This window comes from Pleurodeles waltl, chromosome 1_2, assembly GCF_031143425.1.
Source record: "Pleurodeles waltl isolate 20211129_DDA chromosome 1_2, aPleWal1.hap1.20221129, whole genome shotgun sequence".
Taxonomy (NCBI): domain Eukaryota; kingdom Metazoa; phylum Chordata; class Amphibia; order Caudata; family Salamandridae; genus Pleurodeles; species Pleurodeles waltl.
In genome coordinates this window covers 664,744,139-664,769,673 of record NC_090437.1, presented here as the reverse complement: position 1 = coordinate 664,769,673, position 25,535 = coordinate 664,744,139, and the positions used below count along the sequence as shown (strand labels likewise).

Genomic DNA, 25,535 nt, shown 5'->3' with positions numbered 1-25,535 from the left:
CTTAGCCATTGTATATAAACTGTATTTTGAAATGTTCATGGTATGTTCCACAAAGACATAAAAACAAATGTAGCAATAGCAATACTCCTATTAGCCTGTTGAATGAGATGCAGCCGTACCTTCAACAATTTCTGGAAGAAGGTCTTCTAAATGTATGCTTAAAATGTTTTGAGATTATAATTTGTCATTGACGTTCATAAAACAACCCCGAACAATCATCTCAACTATCACCTCCACCTTATTTAAGATTCATTTCCAGGCCATATATTATATAATGCAAAGCGCAATCTGGGGGAGTCCATGGCTTTGAAATGTAAGAGTTTCAATATGCAGCATTCAGGCTGCCTGAGACCATGTATAATATACTGCCGGGATCCCCAAAAATAAACAGCCGGGGAATGATGAATAATGTTTGTGAAAGCTTTGACAGAAAAGAGTCAGTATAATAGGAAATGACTCAAAAGAAGCTTGACAAATGCTAGAGATATCTAGGTCAGGTCCTGCAGTGTGATTTATTAGTTGGGGACACCTCTCTCTCGGAGTTTTTGGTCCAGCCCCTCGCCTATAATCCTGAGTTTGTACTTAATTCTCCCTTGTCATATACCTGTCTATGTACTTCTTGTCTCACTTTTTGCCAAAACCCCTGTTATTTGGTTAACACATGCTATAATCGCCATAATGATTTCTGTTCCCTTATTAGATATTAAATGTGAAGCTTCTCTGTAAGTAACACCAATAATCCCAGTTGTTGTTGATATGTACGGAGTTCTGACACCTTGTAGTATAGTTGTGCTTTGTTAAAATGTAACGTCAAATAAATGAGAACCCAGCAAAAGGAAAATGTAGGACTTCTACGAATTCTTCAGTTGGGTATATGTGCTTGGAAATTAAATACTTTGGGTACGTGGAATATGTACCCTGGCAACCCTAAGGCCCATCTTTATACTTTTTGACGCAAAACTGCGCTAACGCAGTTTTGCGTCAAAAAAATTAGCGCCGGCTAACGCCATTCAGAAGCACCATGCGGGCGCCGTATTTATTGAATGACGTTAGCCGGCGTTAGCCACCGGTGCCGTCTGGTGTGCGTTTAAAAAAACGACGTACACCAGGCAGCGCCGGCGTAGGGGAAAATGGAGCTTGGGCGCCAAAAAATGGGGCAAGTCAGGCTGAGGCAAATTTTGCGCCGCAACCCGATTTGCGCCATTTTTTTTTAACTCCCAACCCCCATAGAAATGACTCCTGTCTTAGCAAAGACAGGAGTCATGCCCCCTTGCCCAATGGCCATGCCCAGGGGACTTCTGTTCCCTGGGCATGGTCATTGGGCATAGTGGCATGTAGGGGGGCACAAATCAGGCCCCCCTATGCCATCCAAAAAAAAAAAAAAATTATACTTACCTGAACTTACCTTAGTGTCCCTGGGATGGGTCCCTCCATCCTTGGGTGTCCTCCTGGGGTGGGCAAGGGTGACAGGGGGTGTCCCTGGTGGCATGGGAGGGCACCTCTGGGCTCCTTCCGAGCCCATAGGTCCCTTAACGCCTGCCTTTTGCAGGCGCTAAAAAACGGCGCAAAAGCGGCCGTACGTCATTTTTTTTGACCCGCCCACTCCCGGGCGTGATTTTTGCCCGGGAGTGTAAATACGGCGCACATGCCTCGGAGTCGATTTTTTAGACGGGAACGCCTACCTTGCATATAATTAACGCAAAGTAGGTGTCCACGCTAAAAAATGACGCAAACTCCATGGACTTTGGCGCTAGACGCGTCTAACGCCAAAGTATAAATATGGAGTTAGTTTAGCGTCGGAATTGCGTCAAAAAAAACGACGCAATTCCGGCGCAAACGGAGTATAAATATGCCTCTAAGTATGTTGGAACAGTAAAGATAAATGGAGGAAACATTGTGCACTGTTAAATAAACCTACTAAGAGCATGGTATAATGCTTGCAGTGCCAGTGGGATTGATATCACTTTTGGGCAGGGAGGGTATTCACTTTTAACACTGAAACACAGCTCCTGTGGTAATTAGTAACAGATGTTGGGAACATCAGAGAAAGCTCTCCTATTGACACATGCACAGAAGCTCTTTCTTGCAGTGAATGCATGCATGTGTGCATTTATCTTCTTGTGCCTCTTCTCATAAGCCCTATGACTAAAGTCAAGACCTAATTTGATAGACACCCTCTGGATTGTCACCACCCTGTTTTGTTTATGTTTCTGGGGGTGTGGCCTTCAGAAAGAGGCACAATATTCCACACAATGTTTTGCTGCAGATGTCTGCAGGAGCCATTGAGCAGGGCTTAGATACAGCAGTTTTAGCAAGTTTTGTTTCTGAGGATTAATAAAATAAGAGGTAAATAAGGTGAATAGGCATATCTTCTCTTTAGTGTTAAGAAAGACAAGCTCTTTGTACGTTCCTTTCACAAGAAAACTGCATTGTTTCTAACATTAACACTCGAGGAAGAAAACTGCTCTTTGTGATTCTGAATGACCAGATGTGTAGTCACAATCATAAACTTGAGGGAGGAACTTGAATACAATTTTGAGTTTAGATCTTCCTTTCAAAAGCAAAGTGGGCTACTTAAATTCCGTGGTAGGCTATTCCTTAATTTTGAGTCAAGAAGGGGTTGGGGATTATGAGCGAGAACCCATGCCTTTCTCTATGCCACTGTGAAGGAATATTAAGTTAGAAATGAAGTTGCATTAGTTAAAAACAGTCGCTGAGAATTTTGGGACTTATTGTGTGTTGTTACTATTGCAACAATTACCCATTCTGGAAACATACTTGAATAAGGGACTCACTTTTGGACAATTAAGAATATGAGTGTCTTTATTGTACTTGGAACGCTATTTGCTCGGCCTTGAGAAAGTCCCATCCATAGGATGAAACGTGTCAGCTGGGAATATCTACATAAATATTGTTAGACTTTTCATACTTGGCATGGTCTCCCTTAACTTTTTGCTTCTGTTTCCCAGGTTGTTGATGTGTGTTGGACTCTGATTTTGCTGTTTTTGTTGCACTGGGCACTTTACCACTGCTAACCAGTGCTAAAGTGCAAGTTCTCCTTTACAAAATGTGTATATAATTGGTTTATCCATGATTGGCATATTTGATGTATTACTAAGTTCCTAGTACAGTGCACTAGAGGTGCCCAGGACCTGTAAATCAAATACTACTAGTGGGTCTGCAGCACTGGTTGTGCCACCCACATAAGTAGCTCTGTAATCATGTCTCAGACCTGCCATTGCAGTGTCTGTGTGTGCAGTTTTTACTGTAAATTTGACTTGGCAAGTAAACCCACTTGCCAGGTCTAAACCTTCCATTTTCTTACATGTTAGACACCCCTAAATTAGGCTCTAGGTGGCCCCAAGGGCAGGGTGAGTGTATGGTTAAGGTAGGACATATAGTAATGTGTTTTATATGTCCTGACAGTGAAATATTGCTAAATTTGTTTTTCACTGTTGCAAGGCCTGTCCCTTAAATCTGATTAAAGTGTAGATTCCCTTTAGGAGCGGATGGACATGTGGAGTTTGGGGTCTCTGAGCTCACAATTTGAAAATACATCTTTTAGTAAAGTTGATTTTAAGATTGGGTGTTTGAAAATGCCACTTTTAGAAAGTGAGCATTTTCTTGCTTACACAATTTCTGTGACTCTGCCTGTTTGTGGATTCCCTGTCTGGGTCAGTTTGACAGTTGGGCTGGTTGCACCTCACACTAGACAGTGACACAAAGGGAGCTGGGGTGTAGCCTGCATTTCCTGATAAGCCATCTGTGCTAGGAGGGAGGGGAGGAGTGGTCACTCACGCCTGAAAGGGCTGTGTCTGTCCTCACACAATGCATTCTCCAACCCCCTGTTGAGTGTCTGGGGACTGGCCTGGGCAAGACAGGATTTCACATTCAAGAGAGACTTTGCTTTGAAGTAGGCCTACTTCAAAGGAGAAATTGGGTATAAGAAGGGCACCCAAAACCACAGACTTTAGAACACTTCTGGAAACCAAGAGGAACCTCTGCCTGGAGAAGAGCTGAAGAGCTGAGGAAGAAGAGCTGCCGTGCCTGTGACTGTGCTTTGTGGAGCTATCCTGCAGTTGCTGCTTCTGCCAGAGTAAGAGGACAAAGACTGGACTTTGTGTGCCTTCCATCTTGTGAAGAACTCTCCAAGGGCTTGATTTAGAGCTTGCCTCCTGTTGTTTGAAGCCTCAGGGACAGCAAAGACTTCTCTCTGCCAGCACCTGGAGTCTCTGGAGAGACTCCTACTATGCCATGTGGTGGTCATCCAGTTCCTGGGACCCTGAAAGGAGAAGCTGGGAGCCTAAGAGGAAGAAATCCATGCACAGAACACCGTGCGGGGCAAAGATCAACGTGACTCCGATCTGCGGCTGAAAAATAGGCACGCCGCCAGCTTCGTGGCTGAAAATCGATGCTTGCCTGCAAAGAATCGATGCACAGAGCTGGAGAAACGACACGCAGCATCGCTGACAGTGGCTGGTGAGATCGCAACCCGCACTGTGTGGTTTTCGGATCATCGTGCGGCTGGATTTCCGACACAAGTACCGCTGGGCATCTAAAAACAATGCAAGGCCTGCCCGGACCTGAGAGCGCTGATCAGATCGACGCATCGCTCTCCTGCGGAGAGAAGAAACGACACGCCCGACCAGACGAAAGGAGAAACGATGCAAGGTCTCGCTCGTGAGTGAAATCGACGCATTGCAAGCCCTTTTTGATGCACACTCGCCCGTGCAGGGTTATTTTTGGCACACCAAAGGTACATTTTCACGCTAACAATGTTAGTGTGTGTTAAAAACTACATGAAGACTCCTTTTGCTTTTTAATTGATAACTTGACTTGTGTATTGTGGATTTTCGTCATTTTGGTCTTGTTTTGTTTAGATAAATATTCTCTATTTTTCTAAATCTGTGTTGTGTCATTTTGTAGTGTTTTCGTTAGGTTACTGTGTGTGTTGGTACAAATACTTTACACCTAGCACTCTGAAGTTAAGCCTACGGCTCATGCCAAGCTACCAAGGGTAAGCAGGGGTTAGTTGAGGGTGATTCTCTTTTACCCTGACTAGAGTGAGGGTCCTTGCTTGGACAGGGGGTAACCTGACTGCCAACCAAAGACCCCATTTCTAACACATATCATTGCTCTACATGTGTTTTCATTGGTCTTGACTGTATTAGGTTGAAGACATCTAAAATGACAACATCTCTTTAACTATTTTGCCTTCATCAACCTGAACTGTATCAAATGAAGAGGTAACACTTACTTGATATATCACATGAAGATTTGTATGACTTTTTCTGATTTAACAATTAATAAGAGTGAACATTGTGTCATTTGAAACTACATTGTGGTGCGATTTGGGAAATTGGACATTTAATGCATACCTTTGGTGCTCCCCTACACAACTAATTTGACTGATAGAAGATGTTGGAGTGGTTTTGAAGTGAACCAATGGGTTTCATGCTTGAATTGAAGAGAGCTGAAGGTAGAACTGAACCTTGAGTCATTTCTTGTTGGACATAGGTGGAATTGGGGAAAAGGCAATTATCGAGGTATGATGCCATCCAGTATAAGACTGCACCTTTAATTTAATTCCCATTCTTTCATTGAGAGTTTTTGATGGATTGGGATGATTAACTGTGGCAAACGCCGCCAACAGATCAAAGAGGCAAATTTTGGCACTGCTTAACAAGTATTGGCAAAGGCAGTAGGTCTGACTTTAATGTGCTAAGGCATGTAACCATCCACTGCTACATGCAGTTTACATGTGTTGCGTGTACAAAAATAATTTTGCAACATTAAAGCCTGGCCTGTTGGCTTTGCCAATGCCGGAAAACTTAGCAAAAAAGACTGATTTCTTTCTGTATAGAATTCACATAGGAAATAAAGAATTGAATGTGACAAACTGTGATGGCTTAGTGTATGTTTCAGGTATAAAATCTCCCTCAGGAGTTCTAATGGAAGTACTCAATTGAAACTGGAATGATATACCAAATAGGCCACAGCATACGGTGAGAGAGTGACGCTCCTCTGGGTGGAGCCAAATTCTACTCTTTGTAAATTTTAAAGAATTTGTAACAATATGTCTGCAGACAGTTGCACTGTCAGGCCAGTTCTAAAAGGCAGAGTAAATTCTTAAATATTGTATTATTGTAATCTCGGTACCTAAAAATGGGTTCAAATTCGCCTAGAAAATAAAATTCAGCTATAAATTGTTTGAGCTAGTCTCTATTCCCATTTCCAAGCTTTTCCCAGGAATGGTAAGTCGTTAATGCCACATTAGCCAGCTGCAGTTGGAAAATAGCATTAATAGTCGACAGTTAAAATGGTCTGAACTATGCATAGTACATTGTAGATTCTCTGGACACACAAGGGAGGGCTTTAAAATGGATTAAAAATACATATTTTCTGTGAAAGTATTAACACAGTTCTGGTTATAGCAATGAGTTGAAAAAATTCAGAGCTCATGCTCTCCAGCAAAATAATGAATACTGGCTGGGTAATAATAAGACAAAGTTGTTTTTTTTAAATCTGTACTTAGTTATATTTGGAAAGTGGAACCACATGCCTCTCTGGTTATGGTTTATGGCTGACTCTGGTTTCTACTTATTATCAGGGCTAGTTTCGACTTTAAAGTATGTATTCCATCCGACCAAAGTAACATTGTGCAAACCCACAACGTCACCTGGGCTGCAACTATTTCCAGACTATTGCTGCTCCTAGTTGGTGTAATTGCCTTTACCATTGCCGCCCCCCGCTTAGTTGGTGGGCTTACCACTTGCGAATAAATCATGCCAACCCAGCAGCTGGAAATGTTACCAGGACTAGGGTACATCTGAAAGAAATAGATTCAAATAATGCCCTGAAAAATGTAATCATCTGCGTTTGTATCTCTTCAGTATCCAAATGTAAGCGCTGTTCCCAACAGAGCCTATCCATCTATGTGGTAACTCGGTCTATAGAGCCGCAATCAGGGAACATCAAAAGGTCCCCGTTTAAGATGGGGCTGAAAATATGGCCCTGTTTCTAGGGGCAATTGCCCGACGCTTATCTGTCATAAGGGCAACATGTGCAGTAGCAGTGTGGACCAGGCATGTTACTAGCCTCTTGCACCCGAGTGATGGGTGCGTGGTTGCCTTTTGGCACCCAAACATGGGAGGCCAAACCATTCACCTTGCATGCATTAATGCCGGTGTAAACTGGACGCATTAGAGCAAGACATGGTCAATTGTAGATGTTAGTCACTTTAAGAAAACTTCCCCCTACTTACAAATACATACAAGCAACCAGTCCCAGGCTTGGCGTCATGCCCTGCAGACGCACCACCGGTCGCGAAATGCTTAATGTAAAGCGCCTGAATACTAATGGCGAGCTTAGAGAAGACAACAGTGCGGTGAGCTGGGGACTTCCCGTGGTCTTAACAATTACCCTTGAGTATATTTTCCTCCAGCATGTGAGAAGGTGGAGATTTTTGAAGTTTAACGCGCAGCCGAGAGGAGTTGTATGCACAGCTGATTAAACGAGCTGGCTGCTCTGCAGAGTAGCATACTGTTCCCTGTGGCAGGGGTGACAGATCCCATGATAAATGGTACAACATGAGACACTGCACCACAGAAGCCCGAGGGAGACCACACAGCTCTCCGGGCAGACCGTGCCCTGCGGGGCTTGCGATAATAATAATAACTGGTGTTTACGTAGCACTTACTGCCACACTCACTACTGATATCATTGTGTGCCCAGAGCCTTGGGTCCAGGAGTTTCTCCCTGCTTAATGCCGTCCTGGAATAGGCAATAGCTTGTTCTCTGGAGAACAACACATTTTTTTACGAGACTGCTTTGCGCAAGTTACAAAAGGCTGCCTAAGATTTTAAGATTTGTTTCTTATGCAGAATGGTAAGAATGTTTTACACTTACAGATGACATCTCTCACAACAGACAGGGCATCACAGCGACCGCTGACATTTTGTTTTGCTGTTTCAAAGGACGCTCACAAATACATTTCCCAATTTATATAAATTGCATTGTTTATTTTGTATTTTTGGACCAACATTTTCCCCAAAATGTGCATTTTTAACCACTGCAAAAGTATACCGGCAGTAGAAACTCGGTGGAAACTGTTATCAACGCTTTCTGTGTAATCCGGCCTTTAGATTGATTTGTAGCTGTATTCTTCAGAAGTAGCAAGACAGCCATCTGGCCTCGGTATCCTTCCAAATAAGTAGCAGTCGCTTCCAAAATGATCAACTATTCTTTAGGATTGCATTATGATTATGTTATTCATGTATATGTGCTACTAAAAGCCTGCTTCAGTACCTCACCTCTAATTCCCATCTTTACGCCAATAATATGTGTAACTATCTGTGTCTTTCTGATCCACAGGTTAGCAAACCAAGAGCCAGATGTACGAAGCATTTTACTGGTCACAAACAGCACACCGGGCCGTTAGCGACCTGTAAAATGCAGTTTGCCATGTACAAAAGGCAAAATGCAACTCAGTAACTTTTTATCAAATAGCATTTCGCATTTGCAATTCAGTATTAAGAATGTGTGTGTTTAGGGCGTCCCTTCCTAATACCAAATAGCACTGGTATCTATGAATGTGTTGCGACTGAAATGCTGTTACAAAACATTCATATTTTACCGACTTTGAGCAGTGGTGGTGGTGGTAACCCACTGCTAATAGCGAATCACAAAAATGCCCTGTTAGGAAGTCTCAAACCACTTTCTTTGCCCCATATCTGTTCCAGGGAATTAGCAACCTACTGATATGTAAAACTCTTATTTGTTGCAAGTCCAATGATCCTCTCACTGCTTCAATTTTGAGGCTTGTTCAAAGGTGAGGATCCCTACGCAATGTTTTACATTGATCTCCCTTTAATGTTCAGAACTGTAGGCACAGACAAGTAAGCCAGATCTTCTCTATCCCCTGCAGCATATCAACCTTCATAAAAAATACTTTAATAAAAATATGTATTCTGAATGATTTAATGATTTTGCCTCTTCTTGTTTTGCCAAGCGTTTCCATCTGGTGCATTGTGCTCAGCCATTCAAGGATTCATGGTCGTACCCTAGTTGCTGTTCACTGGTGTGAATAGTCAGAGCATCTTCTTTCACTATTCCACTTTTCATAACGCTTGGACTCTGAATGGGGTAATTCCCGTCCAAGGGCCCTTCACTACCCAAATGCTATCATCATCTATAAATATATTGCTAAATATGTGTTTAGTCCAAGGACCAATCCCACAAAATACAACAACAGACGATCTCAAGAGGAGTATGTGCCTTGCCTATCATTCAGTTGGGGTCGAGTTATACACTCTTAGGAAAAACTGTGGCTTTAGCAAATTTTCATTCATCAGATATGGTTGGCATGTACGTCCATCATGTATTGCACACATAAGGCCCTTACATTTGAGTGAACAATACATCATGAGTGCAGTGATACACCTTTGGGTCTGGCGAACTCCAGTGAATTTCCAATTTTTTCTATAATGTATTGTTTTTATATATTTTGGTTTTTAATTTATTCATAAAGCAGATATGGAGCTGGTCTCGGCATTAACAAACTCATGTACAGATCCAAACTATCCAGTGAGAGGAAAACTGATTTGACTTGTAGACGGTTTCACATATGTTCATAAGTTATCATTAAAAGACACTAAGTATTTCTAATATATTATTATAACTTGTATGTGGAGAGGCTGTAATGCTAGACCAGTGGGCCTCAATTGGCAAAAGCCAGATCACCTTTTGTAATGAAGATCGAGTCAACATTTTGAGCTAAGACGAAAAAACAGCCCATCTTTGCAAACATACCAAAATTGTGATTTGAGCAAAGAGCCCAAGAAAATTAGATTACACCATTTTTGCCAGAAAAATTGGAAATTAATATATGCATTTACCATCAAATGTGCATGGCAATGCCTATGTACACAAACAGGACTACTGCAATCAAGCAAAACAAAAAAGTGTCACATAAAGACCAAACACATGCAGAACCACTCATGGATATGGATATGTACAAAATTTAAAACACACTGAAAGCATGTTTTACTTACTAATCCACCAAACATGTTCATTCTGATGTGATTTAAAAGGGAATTTAACAACATAAATGGACATAGTACAAAATATGTTCTTTTTCTTTAAGAGCAAAGCTAACACAGAAAGACCATACAATGGAGTGCCCCTACTGATACCCCCCTGCAGGTAATAGTAAAAAACAGTCAAGAAAATCAATTTCAGCCTCCCACTCCAATGCAGAAATGTAGCCACACACCATGGATTACATCGTTCAACAATACCTGAAAGTAGACCTCAGCCCTAAGGAAATGAAGCTCTGCCTGGCACACATAGTGATGCACATCCTCATGAGGAGGAGAAGGTCACAAAGAACAATAGGTATAGGCCAAAGATTAAACACTGACTGGTAATATCAGTACATATTCCTACTTAGCAAGCACATCCTTCATGAGTTCCTACTACTCACCACACCCTTGTTACACCCAAGAAGGACAAGCCACAAAGCTGATCCCAAGATCCTCCATGCACTGCAATATCATGCCACTGGTTTAATGTAGAGAATTACCACAAACACCTTATTTAACCCCCACATATCTACCTACATATGTGCAGGGAAAACCCACCACGATCATACTGAAGACAAGGATGATGACGAGCAAGCATCCCAATAGACAAAAGTTACTGTTGCATCATAGCCTCTCAAAGCTGTACCTTCTAAAAGGCTCCCTTAGTGGATTCATTCTTTCTTAGGGAGCAGGAGCTGTGTTAATTACTGTAATCATCGAGACACCCATCTACAAATATCTGCATGAAAGGACACACACAGTTACATTTTTGTGAATCTTTTATTGTGCTTTTTCCAGTTCAAAGCAAAGATAAGCGCTTTGTGTTTGCGACGTCTGTAGTTACCTATTACAGCTAAAGCAATGCCAAGTAAGAGAACACTTTTCTAACATCCCTGAAAATTGTATTAACATAATGACCAATTTAACACTACACAATTTTCACTGGAGTGAGGACTTCCCACCACATTTTAAATGGACAATTTATGCAACCGTTAATAATATTCTTTTTCAGGCTTTGCATTCTGGAAGTGATAGGCTTTACAGTGTATTTGTCATTGCTGTTTCATCATATCCATTTTTATACTGGAAATAAGCATGTATGGCACTAAAAACTGTATAGAAACACTAAGAATTGTCTGTTTGGCCTGGTGACAAGACTGCAACCCTCTCTAGCTCTTTGTGGTGTTGCTACAGGCAGCTGAGGTACATCTGTTTAGCAGACTGGTAGTCTTGAGTATCCTACACCCGTAGGGTACCAGCAGCATTGTTGGAGCAATAACGGGGCCAGCTTATACCACCAAGTGCCCATCTCAACTAATTCATGTCAATGACCCAGTTATATTGAAAGCCTTAAGCCACCCATAAGCTTGACCCTGTCTTTGGCATTTCTTCACACGGCCACAATGGACACAATATTATGGGACTGTCACACAATTAAATGCACTGTGTGTGTTTTTTTACATGACTGCATCATCTATCACCCACAATCAAATATTTGCAGCCTCTGCAAGATAGCCCTCACCACCATTGACACTAGGAGATTGGCTTATATGACTAACAAGTGTAGACTATTGAACAAGATTGTAAGGAAAGGCAGAGATTGAATTTACCGGCAGCACATAACCAGCGACACTGCCAACTCCACAAGCACAACAGCAGCGTGAAAGCTGGGAAGTAAGAAGTGCATAGATTTGATTCAGGACATGTAACCAGATCAAATTCTTCATCAACTAAAGCACTATAATTCTCATAACATATCAAGGGTCAGCTCGAGCTACACCACACCTAGAATTCTAGATTCCACAATGTGGTTCTTTGAATTTGGGAACCACGTACAATATCTTCATAGTGCCCCAAGAGACTAAGAGCTAATTACTCTCTTGATGATGTAAGTGAAGATTCAATGCGATGTCACTAAGGAGAAGGAGCTAGTATTGCTTATGTTGTTTCCCGAGCCACTCTGCAATACTTTACCCATTGCAGGATTATGAATGGTTTTAGCACATTGTCTTCTGATCCTATCAGAAAAGAGAAAAGGAAGTCTTTGTGGGAGCGTTGATATGAAGCGTCTGAATCAATATCTAAAGTGTGCTTCACCTTCTGTCAGACCATCCGCAGATTGCCTCTACTTTGCTTCAGCCTCTAACAAATCTCAAGATGCAAAGACGAGGTGGACACGAAGCTGGCTTCAAACTGATAGACAGGCTGAGTGCTGCAAATAACGGTGCAGATGATAGTGTTGTTTCCACACTTTGTCGCAGTTGCTTTGATTTCAGTGAGCCAGGAAGCAATGCTAGAGGCTTACCACGAGTTAAGGATGCGTTGTATGAGAATGGGTGAGCAGATGAAGAACATGTTGTGGGTGTGATCTTCGGACAAGTACACCAGTTGTCACCATGTGTTTCACTTTAACCCCCCAGGCACACTGAATCTAGTAGCATAGTCTCGACTGAAAATTTACAATAAGATGTTCTCACTCTGATTATAAACGGTGCTGTCAAGTGCCTGAATCTTAATTGGGTTGTTGCCCTGCTTGCTGACCTCAGCAATACTGAAATTGGAATGTAGTTTTTTTTTTCAAGGAGATGCCTTTTTGTTGTTTTCATGGCACGGGTGTATGAGAGCTATTCGGTGATTTAAAAGACAGAGCCATACTAACACTGATTTGTATTAGAAGTACTGGTGGCATGCAGAACAGGTTTGGCTGAGTTGTACGTACATGCCACTTTCGCCCAGTGGTGCTGTGAGCATGCATTCTCTTGGATGAATGAAGATACACTCTCAGGAGCACTGTGGAAACAGGGAATGAATCTTACTTTCAGGGAAGTCATACAGCTGTATGGGCAGACGGTATGTGGATGTGAATTTCATACGGCACTGAGATAAAACTGCTTACCTTATGATTTTCTATATTAATATCCTGCATGTTTTGACCTGAATTACTATGTAACCTGTCCAAACTTTGTGAACCTGGACCCATATCTCACTTCCTGAGAACCCAGTTAGAAATTAGGTTGTTAATAGAAGAGGGAGGAAGTGTTACAACGTCCACCAGAATGAGGATGGGTGAAAGGTTTTTTTTCTGCATCGCTTTACAGACTCCTTGCAACTGAAATCTAAAACAGCAGCACATTCAGATTAAGCCTGGAAGGAATGAACACATTGGTACGACCTTAGAAAACGGGTAGATGGCAGATCTCAGTTCTTATGCAGCGCCCAGGGACTCGACCTGCTTGCTCTGGAGCTACTACTGTAAAACCTAATGTACATTTTTATTGAGGTGGCACTGTTGTACACATTCATTTATCTCTTCCTGCATGATGTTGATTTGTTACCTCCCTGCACCAGGTATGAATTCTAGCGGCAACTGTTTGCAATGGTGCTGTCACTGGACGCACAAATTGTAGTTTGTCCGAAGGGAATGCTGCACACACAGTGCACATTTTTGTGCTTTTAACAATATGCATGCTTGAGTGGTTTTGAAGCACTATGGTGAAGTGCAGGAGAGACAGCGACGCCAGAAGCACTGAGCAAGAGCAAGAACACGTTGGGGAAAAACTGGTAGCCACCCTTTGCCAGGAAACAGAAGACGGACTAGAAGAGAAGTCCTGCTGCACCCTATCTGTTCATACACAATCATCGTGCAGTAGTGGGAAAGCAAGTGTAATGCATCAGACATGGAGTTAAAGAAGACCAGGTGTGAAATTAAGGGCATGTTACGCTGAAATAGTTAAAAGATGAAGAATTTCCGTTACCTGTATTGATATTAAAAATACACTTACCCTTATTGGCCAGAGCTTGTTCGTGTGCAGGTCAATATTAGGTGACCACATAAAGCATACATGCCTACAATTTAAACCTCTAAAATGGTAGATTTTGAAAACAAAATCAGGGAAATGTATTTTCCCCATTGACGTCTATTGAGGCAGAGGCAATTTTAGACAAGAGACAGCTAAAATAAAGAGATGTTTGGCCTAAAAAATCAGGATTCTCCCACCTGAATAAGGTCTTTTGGCGTGTCTGCATATAGTTTCATAAAACTGTAAACTTCGCACTTGTACAGTGCACTACTCACCTGTTAGGGTCTCAAGGCGCTGTATGCATACTGCTGTGGAACCCCTCCTGGCTTTTCCCTGTGAGGCGCCCACTCCTGGACAGCCCTAGGGTGAAGCCAGGCATCCAAGCACTGTGAGGGGCGTTGTGGAGATTAAGCAAGCTATTGCCCAGAGTTACATAGTGTGACCAATCAATTAGATTAGGCACCGAGGCAAGAATGATCTGGTCCTAGGGAATTGAGCCCAAGATCCACTGAGGTGGGAATTGAACCCTGGTCCCAGGCCAGATCTCTGCATCAGGGTCTGCTGCTCTAACCATTGTGCCACACTTTTCCATAAGAACAGGATTTCCGAATTGTGACCCATGAGCATATATGACTACATCAATAATGGATGCAGGAAGCAAAAAGTGAATTCTCCCAAACTTGGAAAAATTGTTACATGTGCTCTTCCATCAGGAAATGCACCAGGCATGGTCAGATTGGCAGGGTGTGCAGTCGGACATTGCCTGAGGTGCCTGTGGCAAAGGCCAGCGAGTGGGCCGTATTTCTTCTTCAGTGAAAATAAATTCCCATCATTTGTCTTGACCGCTTTGTTCGCTGGCACACAACCCGAAAGGCTACTGCAGATGGGAGTGCAGAGTTCCTTAGTATGACCAGGGCCACTGAAATTATGCGATTGTGAAGCCACAACGATTTCTGCATAGTTAGAGATTTGCCACATAATCGATCATCTGCTTTATAATCTGCAGATTTTAACAAAACAAATGCTGTTTCTAGCTCAAAAAATTCAAACACTGCTATAAATGCAGTGACAAGTTGTTGTGTGGTGAAAGGCCCTTTGCAAAGTTCGACAGGTCACGTTTCTGTTGCTTATTGATATATTTGGGTGTTAAATTGATACTAATGAGGTGCAGCCAAGGCTCAAACAGTGTTACCAAGTTTTGAAATGACCAACTAATAAAGTAAATACTATACTAAAATGTCCTGCATTATGCCACATAGTTTGCCTTTTCTTGCTGCATAATTTAATCTAGCCTGTCACATAATTTGTCCCTCTTCTGCTGCATAATTCAGGTGACCCTGTGTATGACCAATTACAGACCCTGGGTAGCTCACTGTCATGTGCAGTAGAACAATGCCCCAAACTGAGCAGGCGCAGCATGTGTTGGGTCTCCCCATCCTGAGTCACTAAGTGTGAGAATGAGGCCTTGGGGGCGGGAGAGTGGCAATGCTATTTTTGATTATCAAAGCTAGCAGTAATGCCACATGGGGGTGAGTGGAAGTGGCTTGTGCGTGCAAGAAGCCAGGTTACAAATAGTGGCCATTTAAGAGGCTCTACTTTTGTCTCGAGCAGGCAGATGAGCCATGGGTGTCTGCTTCATGTTCAAAACCGCGAGGGGTCTTACTTTTACCATTGAGAGACCATTATAAAAAAACAACCAAACTGAGCAAAAATAATTTTGGGGCAACTCAAAACGATTGTATTCTGGCTGCATTACTGTAAAAAACATTCATCCTGGAACAAAATGACAAAGGGAAAGGTGAATAGACTTGGTGGGGTGTAACAAAATGGAATGAGAGAGGGGAGCAGTGAGGAAACAAAAGAAAAAGTAAGACATGCAGAGTGGAGAATGACAAAAAGAGAGGAAGAGAATTGGAAATTAAGGGAGAGGAAAATAAGGACCCTGATACTAACGAAGCAACAATTTATGAAAATTCATTATCCACAAGTGTGGGCCACTTTTTCGTTTTGTGCACGGGCCTAACTTTGTGTCCCAATCCGACCCTGGCACCAGGCAGTGCCATAGTTGTATCCATCCCACCTCTGCTGTCCCTGCCGCCTTCAAATGCCTATGCTTCGCTTGAAACTCAGACAAGAGGTGTAGAAATGCTGCCAAAATGTTAAGAGAGGATGATTCTCTAGTCTACCTCCAGTCTACGAATATTTGTGGAAAGTGCGAGACTGGGAGCACTTTCAGAAAACCAGGAGAGCATTACAAATATCGGAACGTCAGTGCGCGTGCGTCTTTCGCATGCGCAAGAGAGACTGAGGGCGATGGGCTTGACTAGACCTGTCAGTACTGTGCTTTGTGATGGGAAGGGCAGAACAACGTCGTGTTTCTTTAACAAAACATTACTCCACATAGAGTTAAGAGTCAGACTTCTGGCTCGCAAAGATAAAAGGAAGCTGATGCTAGTGAGAGGGGCATGGAGATAAGCCATTAAGAATACATAATCTCCGCTGCTTGACCTCAGCTACCTCCTTTCCCACTGCAGGCTCGGGGGCTTTTGGACTGTCATTTCGGTTTATCGTGAAGCCAAAGGGCAGCCGGTTCTTAAAACACATCTCCATGTACCTCTACTCCCGCGCGCCGATTGTCCTTATGTATAATGATGGGTCACACTTCTTCCGTGATGATTTCCTACCTCTACACCTCTGATTTGTTGTATTACACCCTTGCTTGTTGTTGTGCTTTCACAGAACTAAAGGTTATTTGCTTTTGAGTGTCTGACTATGGCACCACCGCAAAGAGAACTTCGAAGCACTGCAAAACTCCGATTCTCATAAGTGCTTAACCTTTACGCTTTTATTCCTAAATAATACCTCGCTGATCATTATTGCAATATTTCAGGGAGAAATGCGTGTCAAGGTTTCCTTAAATAAATGCTCGCTTGCAAGCCAAGCAAATATAAACTTCCAAGGCTGTATCGTAGATGTTAGTGGATTTCCAAGTGTTGTGTGTTTGCTTGTGAAATGGCGTACTCTAAATATTTTATATGTTGTTTATATAAATAGTCACCTCTCACCTCGTATGCCCAATCACACTCTGTCTAAATACATTCCAAGTTAATTAACACTGTTTAAACAGTTAAAGTGTGCATGCCAAACAGTGAGTCCAATCCACTTAGATGAATGCAATTCCCCATTGAGTGATTGTGTTTTTCCTTGTGCTCTGCTTTTGACATTTTTGTAGTGGACCATTTCTAAAACAAGCCCGGGTAGTGTAATTATTTGAACTTCGGTTAATTGTTGATAATTTGTTCTGCCCAGAATGTTAAAAATGCGTCTGTCTTTTTAAGAATAAGCGGCTGTGTTTAGGCCAAAAAATGAAAAAAGATTGGAGTTACTTTCTTGACTGACTTGCAGGCTAATGGTTCTACTCGTGTGGTGCATTTACATCGTTGTTGAAAAAAATCTATGAACTGCGTACTTGTGAATAGGCATTGCTGCCTTAGCATGAGTGGCGTAATACAAAATGATGGGGCTCACCCTGCACAATGCGTTGAGGGGCCCCTGAGTCTCTTCTTAAAGATATTCATAGGCAGTGGGGTGAATGGAGCCCCCGAAGGGATGATGGCCTCCTGAAGCGTTAGAAGCTCCCCTGCACCATAGGGGCTGCAGGGGCTTGTCTGACCCACTGCTTACCTTTCGTGATTCTGGTTAAAAACAAGGCAACTCCTTGCTATACTCCTACTCCAAAATACTCCCATGGCCATAAAACCCACACCCGGTGCCAGGAAGGAAAGTATTCTGAAGGCCAATGCAGCATTTGAAACATCCATCACAAGGCCACCCATCTATATTTTTATATTTATTGAAAATAAGATAATAGGAGAAGCCAAAGGCGGATGGAGTAACACACTAGCAAATCAGACATGGAACATGGAAAGGGTGAGGGACGATTTGAATTCTTCACAGAGAAGAATGTTAGCTCATCAGCTACATCTTGAACATTTCTCTGAACCTGAGAAGATTAGGCTTATCTGGAATGGATGGGAGATAAAGTTCCATAGCACTGCTTCAGCTTCAAAGAAGCTGCTGCCTCGTTGTCTCCTCTGAATCTCAAGACTTCCCGAAAAGTGCTTTTGGAAGTTGAGAGCTGTGATAAAGTGCCTCTTTTTGCATGGTCACCCCTAATTTTTATGGACGAATGTTGCTGATGTTTTTGACTCTGTGCACTGGGACACTGCTAACCAGGCCCCAGTGCATGTGCTCTGACTCTTAAAGCATGTTGATATTGGCATATTCTTAATTGGGCTATTTAACTTTTCTATAAGGACAAGGTGTATGGTATCCCAAGTGACACATATGGCATGCTAAGTTAAATGCCACCTATGGACTATAGATCATCTGCGCAATCCACTAGTGTGGACGATGGTAAGCCTACCAATATAGGCTGGATGCTGCAGTTTTTAAACAACCCTTTTTACAGGAGAAAACCTTCCTTTAAGTCACCCCATGTAGCCCTTCCAAAAGGCAGGGTGCCCAGTATTTAAAAGTAGGACATGTATTAATTTACAGTTAACATGTCGTTCCAGTGACTAGCACCCAAAACCTGTTTTCACTGTAGGAAGGCTGTAGGAAGGCTGTCTGGTCCACAGAGAAACACTAAGAAGTAATGTTAAATATTAATTCTGCTACTTCAGGCTATGGACCGGCTAGAAAAATGATTAAACTACTATTTCTAATATGTATTATAAACCTGACTTAATGGTTAAGTCAAATATTTGATAAATATTCAGGAAAAGAGACTTTTAAAGTTAAATTTCCTCCCCGAAGCTCCTGAAGGTTAATTTGCATTAGCCTCCAACGGTCACCTAGCTGGTGAATAGCCCTCCTGAGGTGTGAAAACTGCTTCCAAGAGCAGAGAAAACGGCCTGGGCATGTCCAGGTGTTTTTGTTCCTCTGAACTGTGCTCATGAGCTTAATTTACTTCAAAGGGTCTTCCCTTGTCACATTCAGATGTCAGATGACATTTGCACAGGCCTTCCCCATGCCCTCCCAGTCAGACAGGCACCAAACTTAGAGGCGGGGAAGCCAAGCCCTGAACTGGTTTGGGGAGACCACAAGTGGAAGGGCTGCTCACTATCCCGACCACCCCTCTGGGTGGACCCAAAGGCTCTGCTCCACATAAGAAAGGTTTCTCCATCCTGTATTTAGTGAGTGAGGGCCACTGTGAGGTTGTGTGCAGTAGGTCACACAGGACCTGCTGCAAAAGTGGGTAGGGTTACCCCTCAGACCTTTTACCTTATGGTTTGGGAGGGGCCATGAGTCACCACCAACCCAAAGATAGTACCAGGCATAAATGTGGCACTTTGAAACACGCTGGACCTGAAGAAGAACAGAAGTTGTTTGCGACATGGGAGGAGACCTTCATGGCTGGATCTGCTCCCACGTGTACCCAGGAGAAAGAAGTGAACTCCAAAGGTCAGTTGGCTGACCTCCTGTGTGGCTACAGGGACACAGCAAGCTGCAAGAGGCCTTTTTTCCTGAAGTGGCCAGCGTGGCAGTACCAACTGACGTAGCCTCTACTGGAGTGAGTCATGACCCCTAAGCATTGTTCATGAAGGAGTGGATCCTTGGTTCTGTTTAACTGGACTTCTCCTTTCATCCCTAAAAAAACTGGGACTTTGAAAAATATTGGACTCCAAAGTACCTGAAGAAACTTGCCAAGCTGATCCGCCCGAGGTGCAATCTCGCTGGGTCAAAGAAACAGATTTACTTCGCTCTGAGATTCTCCAGAGCAGCATATCACTTTCAGCAGGTATCTGGCCTTGTGGGGCCCTCATCAGACATAATCTGCAGCCCTGACTTGCTGGAGGATTTCGAGCTCCCAAAAATACAAAAATTGAAGGGGAAATATCTTGACCGAGTGAAGACACAAAAAGTTTCCGAATGGCGAGAGGAGTTCCCTTTGCTCAAAATTTAAGTTTTCCAACTCAATGCTTTACCCGCCAAAACCAAGGGATTCACTGACATTATGTATCCCTCCTTATAAACAGCCTGCTGGCTTGCCCCACTGAAAGATTTGGGCTTCCAGAAAAAAGACTGAGGGCCTGATTTAGATTTCGGCAGATGGGTTACTCTGTTTCTCATCCACGAAATATAAATTCCATAGCAATTCAATTGGATTTATAATTTGGTGAACCGGGATATCACTGTTGTGACAGAGTAACCTATCTGCCGAAATCTAAATCAGGCCCTACATGTAGTGGACCTCAAACCCCCCAACTACTAAACCACTTTATCACATGAGTTATCTAAACACTAGAGGTGCTTAAATTTTTTAGCATCCTGGAGTCTACCACAAGGTTTCTTTCTTGCCTGTTCAGGTGATGTTCACAATGGAAGTTTTATATAAATATTTCGACTAACCTTAGGAGTATGTTGAAAAGGAGTAGTGAGATGTTAACCTTCAGGATCTCCTCCATAATAATGCAGTTGTCTGTGGGGAAAGACTAACCCCGTTTTCACTTCCTGTGGCTGGTTTGTGAGAAATTACTTTATGCCAGATAAAGTTCTATGGTGGCAAACCTGTCTCTCACCCTATTAAGCAGAAGAGGGTGCTCATCAAAGGTGACCAAGAAGATGGACATGAATGGCTGGCAATAATACTCTTTTTCAGCAGTGGATTTCTGCAAGGGAGGAGCCAAGACCTGTTTTGAAACCTGACTAATAATTGCCATAGCAGGAAGAAGGTAATTAAAGAACAGGCAGAATCTGGCTCAGAGATGTGGGTTAAGTAAATGCAAAGTAGGAGTCACTACGTGCTAAAAGTGTGTTTCAGGCAAGTATTATGTTTGGCCTCATTAAAGAGATTATTAAAAGTAATTTAGAGTTCTGAGACTAGCATTTGCTTAAGTGATCAGATATCAATGACCTGTAAATGTCCAGTGTTAAGATTGGTAGGCCTGTTGTTTTGATGGGGCCATGGACTTTGTCAGTGGTCAGAGGCCCAAAGAGAATTAAGTTGAAAGTGAGTGGGTGTCAGGCGATTGACTCTTCTTCTTGAAGTTCTTCTCTGTGATAGCTAAACTTTTATCCATAAAGGAGCGGGCAGGTTGTTACAAAATACTTGAGGGAATGTTATGTTACATGTGTTACATGAATTTTATGACTGCTGTAGGTTTGGAAGAGGTACTTGGTGCAGTTTTCCACTGGAGTAAAGTCTTTTTTTATCCCAGGATGTCCATTTTGAAAGGCATACAAGGCTGGACTTTGTAAACAGGGGCAGCTGGAGTGTCACACCCATAGTACTGTTTGCAAGCACAAAATCCTTTCTAAATGACACCTTTGTTCAGACTGCTATTTCCTTTTACACACCCTGGTTTGGGAAAATGAGCAATCTCGTTACAGGGGCTTCCAAGATTTTACATTTGCATCTACATAACTTAGGTAAAACACTCCCAAATGCACATATCACTGTCACCTATCACCCCAAAATAGGGTCGAGTCAGAGTACCTCCTGAATAATGGCAGATGGATACTTGTGCGTCACCCTTCTCCCAGTAACAGCCTAGGGCTGTGAAGGGATGAGCACTGCAGTCAGTATCATGGTAGTTCCGTGGCTAAGGGACTGACAGATATGCCACAACATGATGGAACTGATGGAGGAAATGTGAGAAGCATAAAGTGGGACAGGTGCATCATACAGCTGCAGAAATTTGCCACTAATCTAATCCAGATGTGAATGAGTCATTACTTGGCAGAAATCTGGACCGGATCCTCCATAATCTAGCACAGCTGCATGGGCAGAATAATTGTTTCTACCAATTCAATGGAGAAATATTATAAATAAGCTATGTGTCCTATACACTGTTAAACCCTATTATAGATCTCACTACTTCCTACCTAAAGTTGCATTTCACAGTTAGAACCAGAAGAATCCTTCCCCTAATTTATTTTTTCGAGTATTCACAGATTCTCCTATTTAAATGGAACTTCATAAACCCAGTATCAACAGGGCTTTGAAATTCCATCTTTGACTAACCAATAGTATGTATCTTATAGAGGTTAGACAGGATTTAAGACATTTAATTATATATTGTGAACGGAATTATGATGGCTCCTAAGCACAGGTCTAGAGTTATAGAGTATTTCTTTAAAAAACAATTTTCTGTAGCTATGTATGTGAGACAGGCATCCAAACAGAACTGCAGACACAATAAATCGTCTACTCTACAAATATTACCCACACAATAGTGTGATACAGACTACAGAGTGAAGGTACAGTCCATTTTCAGGGTCTCTTTTCTTAATAAGTAGTTTACAAAATGACTATCCATCTATTAAGCCGTCTTTTTAAGTGAGCGTAGAATAACATTGCATTATGGAAGAAAGACCCTTGTGCCCTTTCACTATTGATATTTTTTGCATTAACAGTCATTTCTTGTGGATGTAACTGGGGAAAGGGGTGGGGGCAAAGATAATCAAGTTTACTATCCAAATGCACCTTGTTGCAAAAGTGAAAATCCTATTGGGTGGTGTATGGGCTTAAGTACAAACCTGTTTCTGAAAGAACTGAGTTAGACTCATGGCATGTCACTTTATTATAGTGATGAATGATAATGAGGCACTATAAGCCTTCACATTCTGACTGCAGTCCAAAGGGAAATATCCTTCCCCTTGGCCCAAGATAAAAAATCTGGACTTCAAGATAGACTATAAACTGACATTTTCTAGCAGGGGCTGATCCCCCTTCTTTTGTGATGGAGTCAGATAACTGCAGTAACAGCAACAATCTTCTTCATCAAGGAAGTTTTGTCCATTCTTAACATGCATCCATTACTTACTGGTAATGATATTACCCTAGTCCTACTCACTCGCCTTCCTTCAAGACCAACGGAAAGGAAGGCGAGGGAGGAACGGGAGATAATGCGTCCATTACTTACCGGTAATGGCATTACTCTTAGTCCTACTCCCTCGCCTTTCTTTCCGTTGGTTTTAAAGGAAGGCGAGGGAGGGACGGCAGATAATGCTAATGATGAAAAAACAGCACTTAAACACTTTGGCTCTATTATGCAACAAAGTGGTCAACCCCATTCATTAGAAGACATGGCTACTTCTGGGATGGAGAAGTTTTGGCAAGAAAGCAAAAGGGTGTAGTTTTCATGGTGCATTCCAATTCCTGTTGCTGCTAGCTACTAAGTTCAAAGAAGCATTAAGCACTGGGTGGTGGAAGGCAAGCGCATATACAACACCTGTAGTATTTTGCTAGGAAAGGATCTCTCTGATTCCAAAGAAAGTTCACCTTTATTTTCTCTAGAGTCACACTTAACCTATTTTTTCTTCTAAATAGCTTTGTATAGGCTTGTCTAGGACTACATAGCACACCTTCTGCGACTCGCTATGGGGTTGCAAAGACCCACCTCATTAATATTAATGAGGTGGGTCGCAGTTTGCGACCCCATTGCGAGTCCATGCACTCACAGGGATGGTGGCCTGCTGGAGACAGCAGACCTCCATGTCTGTGACTGCTTTTTTAATAAAGCAGTTTTTTTTTTTTTTGCAGCCCGTTTTCCTTAAAGGAAAACGAGTTGCAAAAAGAAAAACTTCCGAAACCATTTGGTTTCGTTTTTTTCAGAGTAAGCAGTGGTCCATAGGACCACTGCCTGCTCTGAAAAAACATTTTTTTCGGCATTCACAAAGGGGAAGGGGTCCCATTCCCTTTTGTGAATGAGTTACCACCCACTTCAAGTGGGTGGTAACTGCGAGTTGGTTTGCGACCGCATTCGCGGTCACAAAGCTACTCAGCATGGCGATGCGGTCGCAAATAGGAAGGGAACACCCCTTCCAATTTGCGAGTTGCATCCCCAAATTGCGAGTCGGTACTGACTCGCAATTTGGGGATGAGCATCGCGTTAGGCTGTTTGCATGGCGCAAACTGCGTTTTTCGCAGTTTGCGACATGCAAACAGCTACCTACATCCGGCCTTTAGACTTAGCTTGACAGTCTCCAATGGAGTCAGCCTCCAACAGTGGAATATTTACATCACAAGAACGAGCCCAGGCAATTAACAGCCTCGAACGCCCATTGGCATATGGACAACACGTTATTGACAACCACCAACTCATCCTCAGACCTCATAGAATGACACATACTCCATCTGTCTCCATATGCTTTGCATGGAAGCAAATAACATGAGTTCAGTGTCCTCATTCCAGGACATCGGATTGGTGGAGGTGAGAATTAAGTCTACAGGTAACTGGATCTAATGGATCTGTATTGGATTTCTTTAAAACAGTGGGCATCATTGCATGTTTCAATGAGTTATGTACTATTTGGTTGATAAACAAGTCATTCATTAGATCTGTAATGTCTCGCATAAAGGCAGGGAACTTCTCTCTAGTATATGATACAGTAGATTTGTCTACATTCCTATCTAAATGGTCTGAGCAAAGGGAATGTTTTATTTATGTGATGCCTAGAAAATATTAAATTGCATAGATGGGGGAGATCGATGTTAGTAAATAATTTGACCAAGTTTGTGGTGTTGCACTCATGGTATGTGCCCTTCTGTTTTTGCATGGATGTTCACTGTTTGAGGAAAGCTCACATCATGTGGGGTCTCTACTAGTTCTGTCATTGGTTTACATTTGTGCATGTCTACCTAAAGATATGAAAACCATTTTGAACATTACACACATACTGGTTTGTGAACAAAGCTTAGTACATTAGTCCCTTAGTTTCGAAAACCATAAATAGCATCTTTTCAAAGGCTATATTTTATAAGCCATCATAGTGAGCATGCTTACACTGTGTTTACTGATCCCAGAATAACTTACCTTTAACACAGAGAAGCACGCATGTATTCGCCTTGATATTTTATTTAATCAACCCACGGGTAATTCATAAAGTACTTGGTCACACTTCAGGTCTCTTGCCAGAAGGAGGAATCAAAACATTACCAGCAAGCTTCAGAAATTATCTCCTAATTCACAAATACAGCCACTCAACAGTGATATTACTAGAGTTCGCAGGTCCCGAGTGTGAGTTGTGAAATTTCACCACCTGGCCCTCCCCTACCACCCTGCACCGAATTTGTGCAGACACTTATCCCCTGCACGTAGCAGGTGGTAAATGTCTGTGTTAGATCCCTTCTAAGTGCTATATTGGCCATAACATTCTGCTAAGCAGACTATAAAAGTGGATGGGAATATTGAGATTTTCCCTTGAACTGACCCAATCCTTGCTTCTGAAACTCGGGTACTGTATAAAACTCAGGCATTCAAGTTCAAGTGTAATAAAGTCTCAAGTGGTGTATCATAGCAATCGACCGTATGTCCCTTCATAATAAATATCTACTTATGTCCTTCTACTTATGCCATATGATCCAATTATGCACTTAAAATTCCAAATTGCGTCCTGCTGACACTCATTTCTACATATTGCTGGAAGGTAGGCCAGGGTATCAAGATGAGATCACTGAGGACTTTCATCACATTACAAAATTATATCTGTCAGTTCCTTAAAAAAGGTGGAATTGGCCCCAGGAAGCCATGTGCCATGTGCGAGCTAAAAAAATATTTGTTCTCTCAAATATTTAATTTGAGTGTCAAAAATACACTTTTTAATGGTTTGTAAAATATTATGATTCCTCCCACCCACCAGGGAA

At 42.3% G+C, this 25,535-nt stretch overlaps 1 protein-coding gene across 2 annotated transcripts in view; it reads left to right on the top strand.

Annotated features, from left to right (window-relative positions):
• The window catches only part of HHIP (hedgehog interacting protein), a 209,679-nt gene that overhangs the window by 38,347 nt on the left and 145,797 nt on the right, over positions 1-25,535 (top strand). The window lies entirely within an intron of this gene.